Genomic DNA, 11402 nt, shown 5'->3' on the forward strand with positions numbered 1-11402 from the left:
AACAGTAGGCGTTGGTTCGACCTAGGGTTTCCGGATGGAAATCCGAAGTCAGAACCGGACAATCTGGTGACTATCAAATATTTGCCTTAATCTTATTTTATTATGCTAAACTTTGTTTTGCAGGATATGTTTTGTATTTTGGAGTAACACATCTTGCAGGAAGTCAAAAAGCCTTAAAGCCTCTGATGAACATGACTCGAGGCGCCCTCTATGGAGCTTGGAGGCTCCTCGTGTTGGAATGTATACTAAAAGCCTAGCTTTTGTGTAAACATTTATTTAGAAATAAGAATCACATTGGTTAAATGTCTATATTTATGCTAAGTGTAGTTGTCCATTTTATTTATATTGTAGATAACATGGTGTGAGGAGGCACACAGAAGATCATATTATCAGATCCTTATAAATTATAAATAGTAGCTCACAACCAAGATGGAATGAGACAAACTATTGGAGTGGTTGTAGTGTAATTTGATAATAGTTTATCTTGACTATAATATTACACTAATACACTATGAGTGTATTGAGCAGGACCATTTGAGGTAGTTTCTTTTTATACTGACTGATCCTGTCCGAGCACTGAGTCGACGGACGCTGGGGACGTGGCACGCTCCGCTGTCTCCGACTATTGGTGTAGATCTCCGGCGAACCTGCAAAGAAGCCGAGCCGGGAGGGGTTTCCCGGCGATGGCCCTCCGACGCTCAAGTCAGGCAACGAGAGAGGCAGTGTAACTGTGTCTACAGTAGAGATTTGCACATACCTTCGTCGACGTCTAGGGGTCCTTATATAGGACCCCGGAGAGGCGCGGGCATGCTTCTCAATGCATGTACGCTTCCCCAAACATACCTTAACAAGCCTATGTCAGAAAAGTACCTCTGATGCCATTCCACAATCGTCCGAACAAATCCTGGATATGACGGTGGAAGCTTCCACCGTATGATCCTGCGTACGGCTCGGCCGCCAACTCTGCTACCTGTTGGCAGGAGACATCTCGAGGATGATGTTATCCCCTGTCTCCTTTGTCCTCTTGCGCTTCCTGTCTGTTCCAGGGCCGAGCGGTTCGACCGCTCAGCGGGCATACCCCTTCTGCCCGTTTGTAGGTATCGGTCCGACTGGGAGGACTCACGGTCATATGCTCGGATGAGATTGCTACTGCCTCGGATGAGATTGCTACTCTGTTGCCTCGCACCCGATCGAACGGACACCCCGCTCGACCATGAAACCTTTTTACCTTGAGCATCGGAAACCCGACCCCTAGTCGGGTTGTCTTTCATTCGGCAGGGGATTCACAGCCGGTCAGCCTGCTTCATCTGGTCGGTCGGCCTGCTTCGTCCGGTCGGCCGGGTCTCAGGGTTGAATCTCTTGGCCTTTGACTTCCACGTGTCGTTGACATTTCGCCAACGAGGGTCCCCCGTCCTTATCACCGGATCACATGCCTCCCCTTCAAGTCTAGTCGAAGGAGGCGCTAAGTTCGACTGACTGGACTGCCGGTCGGCCTGAATGCCATCGCCCTGCCACTTTGGAATTTTCCTCCTCACGGTCGCTCGGCCTCTTCCTAGCGCTGGCTTTGCTGCCATGTCGACGGTCAAGGGATTCGTGCAAATCCTCCCCATTAAGACCGAGCACGCGCTCTGTACGTCATAATGGCGCTCATTAAATGCGAGCCTATGACATGGTGCCATGTGGCGCCTTCGCTGGTGTCATCGTACGACTCGGCGATATGTCTGATGGGACATCGACGGTTTGAAATGAACGACCCGATGGGGGCCTCGATTCCTGTGACCTACATCCGACGGTTGAGGCCGATCAGGCCCGACCTTATAAAGTCGTCACCTCCTTCCTCCGCCGCACCTTTGCCTTTGCGTGACCTGCAACCTTCTTCGATGCTTCAGCATTCCGGCGACTCCGATTCTCCGCTTTCCGACGACTCCCTGCCGTCTTCCTTCAATCCCCAGCCTCTTCGTAAGGTTCCTCCGTCTTTCCTCTCTGTTTTCCTCATCTTTTTTGTCGAGTTCTCGTCTTCTGGTCGCTGTCCCTATCATCGTCTCCTTGCCGTGTGTCATTTTCTATTCTCTTGGCTTTTGCCTTCTTGCCCGATCGGATAATGGCCAGTTTATCTCGACCCGCATACCTCACTTTAGGTCCTTGGTATACTATCATGGAGTCTCGCTTCGACCGGCGTGACGCCGAGGCTTTGCTTGATGGTTTTGACATTCCGTCCGACTTTGAACTTATTCTACCCTCACCAACCGCTCGGCCTCACAAACCGCCGAGCAGAGCCATCTGTTTTTTTCGCGACCAATTCACAGCCGGTCTGCGGTTTCCTCTTCACCCCTTCTTCGTCGACGTTTGCAACTTCTTTGGTCTTCCGCTCGCCCAATTGGTTCCCAACACTTTCCGCCTTTTGTGTGGAGTGGTTGTATTGTTCAAGATACACAACATTCCTCTCCGACCGGAAATTTTTTATTATTTTTATTATCCCAAGCAATCCGAGTTGGGTACCTATCTGTTCCAGGTTCAGCCCGGTCTAGTCTTCTTTGATAAACTTCCTTCCTCTAATAAACACTGGAAGGAGTATTACTTTTACCTTCGTCTCCCCAAGCGGGCTCCCTTTCGAACCAAATGGCAGGTCGAACCGCCTACTTCTCCTGAGCTGAAAAGATTTAAGACCCGACCGGACTATCTCGAGGCCGCGAACAAGCTTGTCGGTCTGAAGCTCGATATCAACAAGCTTCTGCCTGAAGGCGTGCTGTATATATTCGGCCTGAGTCCGAGCCGTACTCCACTCCCGAGTAGCTTCGGTAAGAATTTCACTTGCGCATGTACTTTGAGTGCTAACTGATTTTCTTCCTTTTCCTTTGCAGCAAATATCGTCATAGAGTCCGTGATGCTCGGGATTTTGAAGAGGAAAGCTGAGGCGCTTGAGGCGGCAGCCGCCAAGGAGATGGAGCAGCTAGGCATCACTCCGGTCGGCTCTCACGAGGGTGAGAGCGAGACAAACGCGGAGGAGTCGGCCGCTCAGGCCTCCCACGTGGAGGTGACGGGAGGCGCTACGTCCAACAGGGAAACAACCGTCCAAGAAGAAGGCTCTGATCGGGAAGACGAGTGCTCACTCAGACAAAAAAGGCGTCGGATGGAGACACCGTTGTGGTCGGCTACTTCTGCTGTTCGTGTATCCGAGCGGGCGGGATCCGATTCTCGAGGGAAAACTCCAATGGTGGAGGCATTATCCTCCGATCGGACTCCGTCTCAACTAAACTTGCCTGCCAACCCTATTGAGGTTGTGCCGGTCAACACTCTTCCACCTGCCCCCCGCCGGGTCCAGCGCTCGGCTATTTTGTCCAAGTTCTCCGCCCCGACCTCTGCTCCCTCTGCATCTGCTCACACGTCTCCCGGTCGGAGCCGCACCATCAGGGCCACCCTGCATCTTCCCACAGAGGAACTTTTGCCCGAGTCTGATCGACCGACCGCGCCTGAGCATATGATCACCATGAAGGGGCCCCTCGCCGAGATGTGGGCCGATGCTCGGACCCGTGTCACGATATTTCCGCTCGGCAAACTGGCTAATAGCCATATGCAGCAGGTCACTGGGGTAAGTGTGTTTTCTTCCGAAGTCCTTTACGCCCTCTTTCCGATCGGCTATCAATACTCCTGTTTATGCCAGAGATGGGTGGAGGAGATTGTTGTCTCCAATCGGCTGGCCATGGTGGATGAAGAGCTGAAGAGGCTAAAGAGTTCGGGCGGCCCGTCCTCCCAGGGCCCCTCATATGCCGAGCTGCAGAAAGAGCTTAAGAAGACCCAAGATTTGTTGGAGGCTGAGCAAAAGAAGACGGCCGACCAGGCCTATACTCTGACCGAACTCGAACGACAGGTCAAGACACTTGACCGGAAAATAAGTCTAGCCACCAATCGGAAAAAGACGGCCATCGCCAATCTGGAGAAGAAAAACGTCGAGGCGCGAGGCCTGGAGCAACGAGTTAAAGAGTTGATGGAACAGTTGGACGGCGAGAAGGCGAGCTGCTCGGGGGAGGCGATCAAACATAAGGACAAACTGAAGACCTTGCAGGAGGCTCTTGAAGCTTCCCGAGCTGCCTTCAAGGAGTATCAAGAGGCCGAGCCTGGCCGGGTCGCCGCCCTGAAGCTGCAGCACATCCGCTCGAACGAATTTTCTGAGAAGGTCTACGGGGGGATGTATACTGCCTTTAAGCTGACCATTGTCGCCATGACGGACTATCTGAAGTCCAAGGGTCAGCTTCCCAACTCTGCTACCATCCCGGCCGAAGACTACGCGGCGCTCCTTTCTTCCATCCTGAAGACCATTTATGATTTCCTTGAATAGTGTTTTTTGTAATCCTTCCGACCGGCTCTAATGACCTAAATTTTAATGAGGATATGTCGTCTTCTTGTTAGTTTACTCTTTCCCTTTTTCCGTTAAATCGCCCATACCTGTGTCTTCCGATCGGATCGCGAACTACCGTCGTTCGCGTCCCCTACCTTTCCTTCTCGTTAATCGTCTCTCGTCCTGCTCTCCAAAGGAATCTCTCGCGAAGTATTTTTGATAATTGGGCCGCTCGTCTGAACACACCCACTTCTTTAAATGGAATTCCCGTTAGATGTTCACGAAGTATCTTTGGTAACTTGGCCGATCGGCCGCTCGACTCACAGGTCGACCTTTTTATTATCTTCTTCCAGCTGGAGGGTTTATAGTCGCCGGTTCGACTCTAAGATTTAACGTCGCTGCTCGACGGTCTTCAAGCTTAGGGGTTTATAGTCACTGGTCCGACTCTAGAGTTTAACGTCGCCGCTCGACGGCCTTCAAGCCCGGGGGTTTATAGTAGCCGGTCCGAATCTAGAGTTTAACGTCGCCGCTCGACGGTCTTCAGGCCGGAGGGTTTATAGTCGCCGGTCCGACTCTAGAGTTTAACGTCGTCGCTCGACGGTCTTCAAGCCCGGGGGTTTATAGTCGTCGGTCCGACTCTAGAGTTTAACGTCGCCGCTCGACGGTTTTCAGGCCGGAGGGTTTATAGTCGCCGGTTCGACTCTAAGATTTAACGTCGCTGCTCGACGGTCTTCAGGCCGGAGGGTTTATAGTCGCCGGTTCGACTCTAAGATTTAACGTCGCTGCTCGACGGTCTTCAGGCCGGAGGGTTTATAGTCGCCGGTTCGACTCTAAAATTTAACGTCGCTGCTCGACGGTCTTCAGGCCGGAGGGTTTATAGTCGCCGGTTCGACTCTAAGATTTAACGTCGCTGCTCGACGGTCTTCAACAATGAGCTTATAGCTCGGACTATATACGCCTGGCCGAACGGCACGGGGGTCTTCGACATCGAGCATGTGGCTCGGATAATATACACCCGGCTGAACGGCACGGGGTCTTCGCGCATCGAGTCGGTGGCATGGATAATATTCACCCGACCGAACGGCACGAGGTCTTCGCGCATCGAGCAGGTGGCACGGATAATATACGCCCGGCCGAACGGCATGGGGTCTTCGACATCGAGCATGTGGCTAGGATAATATACACCTGGCCGAACGACATGGGGTCTTGGCCACGCCATCATGCAGCTACCTGCTTGGTGCACAATGCTCATGCCTTTGCTTCGTTCTTATAGTTTTCATTCCTGCAACCAAATGATACATTCGAACGAAATATTTATGAAATACATTATATCGGCACACCTTTCATCCGGTCCGATAGGGCTGGAGGTGGTTTTGCGCTCCATGGTCTCTCTAGTCGTCGTCCATCCTCATCCTCCAAGTAGTAGGCTCCCGATCGGAGCTTCTCGATGACTTTGAAGGGTCCTGCCCAGGGAGCCTCCAGCTTGCCTACCTCCCCGACCGACTTCACTTTCTTCTAGACCAAGTCACCCACCTGGAAGGCTCGGGGAATCACGCGGCGGTTGTAGTTCTGCTTCATCCTCTGCCTGTAGGCCATCAGTCGGACGGACGCTTTGGCTCGCTCCTCGTCGATCAAGTCCAATTCTAGCTGCCTCCGCTCGGAATTATCCGCGTCATAGTTCTGGATCCGAACGGACTCTATGCCGACTTCGACTGGGACGACCTCCTCGCCCCCATACACCAGGTGGAACGGTGTTACTCCCGTTCCCTCCTTAGGGGTCGTGCGGATGACCCATAAGACTCTCGGCAGCTCGTCCACCCAGCTTCCTCCCATGTGTTCGAGTCGAGCCCGAAGAATTCGGAGGATCTCCTGGTTGGCTACTTCGGCTTGACCGTTGCTTTGGGGATACGCCACAGACGTGAAGTGCTGCTCAATGTCATATCCCTTGCACCATTTCTCGAGCTGCTTTCCGACGAACTTTCGCCCGTTGTCCGACATGAGCCGACGTGGAATGCTGAACCGATAGATGATGTTTTGCCAGATGAATTTCTTGACCATCTGCTCGGTTATCTTGGCCAATGGCTCAGCCTTCACCCACTTGGAAAGCTAATCGACGGCCACCAGTAGAGACTTCCGTTGTCCGGTCGCCATAGGGAAGGGTCCTATGATGTCCATGCCCCACTGGTCGAACGGGCAGGACACTGTGGACGATTTCATTTCCTCCGTCGGCCTATGAGAGAAGCTGTGGTACTTCTGACAGGAAAGACATGTTGCGACGGTTCGAGTGGCGTCCTCGTGGAGAGTGGGCCAGAAGTATCCGGCTAGCAGGATCTTCCTAGCCAAGGACCGGTCGCCCGAATGACCTCTGCAAGATCCTTGGTGTACCTCTTGGAGAATGTATTCTGCGTCCTCTGAGCTGACGCACTTTAGCAGCGGTCGGGAGAAAGCCTTTTGTAAAGCTGATCTCCGATGAGAGTGAACCGACCTGCTCTCCTCCTCAGCAGTTGGGCTTCCTCCCGATCGGACGGCGTGGCACCTGAGCGCAGAAACTCCATGATGGTTGTTCTCCAATCGCTCGGGAATGTGAGGCCTTCCATCCGGTCCACGTGCACTACTAAAGATACTTGCTCGATTGGTTGTTGGATGACGACCGGCGATATCGAGCTTACGAGCTTGGCTAACTCATCTGCTGCTTGGTTCTCCGTTCGGGGTATCTTCTGGACCACCACCTCGGTAAAGCTGGTCTTGAGTTTTTCAAAGGCCTCCACATACAATCTGAGTCTTGCATTGTTTATCTCAAAGGTGCCCATGAGTTGTTGAGCGGCTAGCTGGGAATCCGAGTGGATCACCACTCGGCTGGCTCTGACATGCTGTGCGGCCTACAGTCCGGCTATGAGGGCTTCGTACTCTGCCTCATTATTTGTTACTCGATAGTCCAGCCGGACAGACAAGTGCATCCGCTCTCCCTGAGGTGAAAGTAGCAGGATCCCAATTTCGCTTCCGAGCTGAGTGGACGATCCGTCCACATATATTTTCCATGTAGCTTCAGGCTCGGGCCTTTGTACCTCAGTCACGAAATCCACCAAGGACTGTGCCTTGATCGCCGAGCGGGGTTGATATTGGATGTCGAATTCGCTAAGCTCCGTCGTCCACTTGATGAGCCGTCCGGATGCTTCAGGGTTCAGGAGTACCCTTCCCAGCGGGATGTTCATCATCACAATAATGGTGTGCGCCAAAAAGTAAGGGCGCAACCTCCGAGCGGCAAGGACCAAGGCGAAGGCCAACTTTTCGAGACCGGTGTAGCGAGACTCGGCATCCTTTAAGATATGACTTAAAAAGTACACCGGCTGTTCTTCGCCGCTCGGCCTTACTAATGCTGAGCTCACAGCATGCTCAGTTGAAGATAAATAAATGCGGAGTGACTCACCTACGACCGGCTTTGCCAACACGGGTAAGGAATTCAGGTAAGTCTTCAGTTCCTCGAATGCTCGATCGCACTCCTCGTCCCACTGAAACTTGGTAGCTTTACGTAGAATCTTGAAGAACGGCAGGCTCTAGTCGGTGGTCTTAGAGATAAACCGTGACAGCGGCGTTATCCGACCGGTGAGATGCTGTACTTCTCGAAGATTTCTAGGAGGTGGCATGTCTTGCAGTGCCTTTATCTTGCTGGGATTCGCCTCTATGCCCCGCTCGGTCACGATGTAACCCAGGAAGCGCCGTCCTTTTGCTCCGAACAGGCACTTCTGAGGATTAAGTTTGACTCCGTATCTTCTTAATGTTTGGAAGGTCTCCTCCATATCCGCATAGAGATCGGCCGCCCGGAAGGACTTTATAAGTATGTCGTCCACGTACACTTCCAAGTTGCGTCCGATCTGCTCCCTGAATACCTTGTTCATTAGACGCTGGTAGGTGGCTCCTGCATTCTTCAGCCCGAACGACATTACATTGTAGCAGTAAGTGTCGTCCACCGTGACGAAGCTGACCTTCTCCTGATCTTCTCGGGCGAGCGACACTTGATGGTAGCCTTGGTATGCATCCAACATGCATATCAGCTTGCACCCGGCCGTGGAGTCCACCAGTTGATCGATCCGGGGCAGGGGGTAGAAGTCCTTCGGGCATGCCTTGTTCAAGTCCCGAAAGTCGATGCAGACTCTCCACTTGTTGCCCGGCTTGGAGACCAAAACCACATTTGCGAGCCAACTCGGGAATTGCACTTTCCTTATGTGGCCGGCCTCCAGAAGCTTCTCTACCTCCGCCCGGATGATTACATTCTGCTCAATGCTGAAGTCCCTCTTCCTCTACTTCACTGGCCGAGCGTCCGGCCGGACGTGAAGCTCGTGCTGCGCTACACTGGCGAGACCCCTAGCAGCTCATGGGTCGACCAAGCGAAGACGTCGCAGTTTCGCTGTAAGCATTTAATCAGCCTTTCCTTCTGCTTCTCCTCCAGGTCGGATGCTATGAAGGTGGTGGCCTCCGGTCGAGAAGAGTCAATCTGCACCTCCTTTTTTTCTTCGTAAACCAAAGAAGGTGGTTTTTCAGTAATAGCTTTTACCTCGACTCACGACACTTTCCGAGCGGACTTGGATTCGGCTCGGACCATCTCCACATAACATCTCCGAGCCGCCAATTGGTCTCCCCGCACCTCCCCTACTTGATCTTCCACCGGGAACTTGATCTTCTCGCAGAAGGTAGAGACGACCGCCCGGAACTCGTTGAGCGCCGGTCGTCCCAAGATAACGTTGTATGCAGAAGGAGCATTAACCATGATGAAGGTGGTGGTCCTTGTCCTTCTGAGCGGCTCCTCGCCCAACGAGATAGCTAGCCGGACCTGGCCGACCGGCAAGACTTCGTTCCCAGGAAACCCGTAGAGGGGGGTCGTCATTGGCAGTAGTTCAACTCGGTCTATTTGTAGTTGGTCGAAGGCCTTCTTGAATATTATATTGACCGAGCTACCTGTGTCAATGAAAATGCGGTGAATAGTATAGTTGGCTATTACCGCTCGAATGATCAGGGCGTCATCGTGTGGGACTTCAACTCCTTCGAGGTCCCTAGGCCTGAAGCTGATCTCGAGTCCGCTCGCCCTTTCCTGGCTGCAGCCAACCGCGTGGATCCTCAGCTGCCTTGCGTGTGCCTTTCTGGCTCTATTGGAATCTCCGCCGGTCGGGCCTCCGACGATGATGTTGATCTCGCCCCGAGATGCGTTGTCCCTATTTTCCTCCTCCCGAGCGGAAGGTTGAGGTTGTTCGTACGACGCCCGATGGTGAGCTCCGGGCTGCTGACGATGCTGCCGCTCGGGGGATTTCCTTTCTATCCTTTGAAAGGGGCTCCGTTGTCGATGTTGTCGGTCTGGTGAAGGCGATCGGCGACGGTAGCTCCTTGGCGCGGGATGAGCGATGGGGGGGAGGCTCCGATAGTCGCGAGTGTTGTGAGTAGCCGACTGATGGAGTGAACAAAACATCGGGGTCCATACTTTCCCCCTGGGCTTGGGCCGATCAGTCGCGACTTGCTGGACGACGTGCGACCGAGTGTGCTGATGAGGACGGGCGGCTTTGGCTCGCGGTCCTCTGGGGGGCTGGTGACTGACGGGCTGCTTCCGCTCGGCGGAAGCTAGTTGGTCCATCTGGGCTTCCTTTCTTCTTGCCGCCTGGGCCTCCTCCACATTGATGTATTCGTTGGCCTTATGCAACATATGGTCGTAGTCCCGGGGAGGCTTCCGGATGAGCGAGCGGAAAAAGTCACCGTCCACAAGCCCTTGCGTGAACGCGTTCATCATTGTTTCCGAGGTAACCGTTGGAATGTCCATGGCCACCTGGTTGAAGCGTTAGATGTACGCTCGGAGCGGCTCCCTCGCGCCTTGCTTGATGGCAAACAGATTGACGCTTGTCTTCTGGTGGCGCCTGTTGCTTGCAAAATGATGGAGTAACGTCGTTCAGAATTCCTTGAAACTTGTGATGGATCCGTCCGGCAGTCTCCGAAACCACCGATGCGCCGATCCCGACAGCGTGGTGAGGAACACCCGGCACTTCACACCATCTGTGTATTGATGCAGAGTGGCAGTGCTGTCAAACTTACCCAGATGGTTGTCTGAGTCGGTTGTCCCGTTGTACTCTCCGACCGCAGGGGGCACATAATGCCTCGGCAGTGGATCGCGAAGAATGACCTCTGAGAACTGCCGGTTGATCCGCTTGGATGATGCGTCCGTTCGGGGCGCCTTTCCTTTTCTGACATCCCGAATGGGTGCTTCGTCCGATGAAGATCCCTTGTCTTGATTAGCTTGCGCTACCTCCGAGGGCGTCTGGAATATAGCCCGATGAAAAGGTATCGGGGCGGGCGGCGCCCCCATCTGGGTGCCGGTCGGTCCCTTATTTTGCCCCCATACTGAGAGCTGCTCCTGCCTGTCTTCGGGTGGCACTCGGCCCCCCGAGGCTGATGTCGCCTGCTGCGCTGCCCGCTCGGCCTGAGTTTTCTGCTGCTGCTCCACAATTTTTGCTGCACGCGCTTGGACGAGTGCTTCGAGCTCCTCGGGAGAGAGCGTTACCAGAAGTTGACGTCCAGATTCTTCCATCTTCTTGGCTCGGATTCAGGTGCGTTCCCACAGACGGCGCCAATTTGATCTTGTCCGAGCGTTGAGTCGACGGGCGCTGGGGACGTGGCACGCTCCGCTGTCTCCGACTGTTGGTGTAGATCTCCGGCGAACCTACAAAGAAGCCGAGCCGGGAGGGGTTTCCCGGCAACGACCCTCCGACGCTCAAGTCAGGCAACGAGAGAGGCAGCCTAACTGTGGCTACAGTAGAGATTTGCACATACCTTCGTCGACGTCTGGGGGTCCTTATATAGGACCCCGGAGAGGCGCGGACACACTTCTCAATGCGTGTACGCTTCCCCAAACATATCTTAACAAGCCCGTGTCAGAAAAGTACCTCTGACGCCATTCCGCAATCGTCCGAGCATATCCCGGATGTGACGGTGGAAGCTTCCGCCGTATGATCCTGTGTACGGCTCGGCCGCCAACTCTGCTACCTGTCGGCGGCAGACGTCTCGAGGATGATGTTATCCCCTGTCTCCT

The sequence above is a fragment of the Zingiber officinale genome, chromosome 7A (genome assembly GCF_018446385.1).
Source record: "Zingiber officinale cultivar Zhangliang chromosome 7A, Zo_v1.1, whole genome shotgun sequence".
NCBI lineage: Eukaryota > Viridiplantae > Streptophyta > Magnoliopsida > Zingiberales > Zingiberaceae > Zingiber > Zingiber officinale.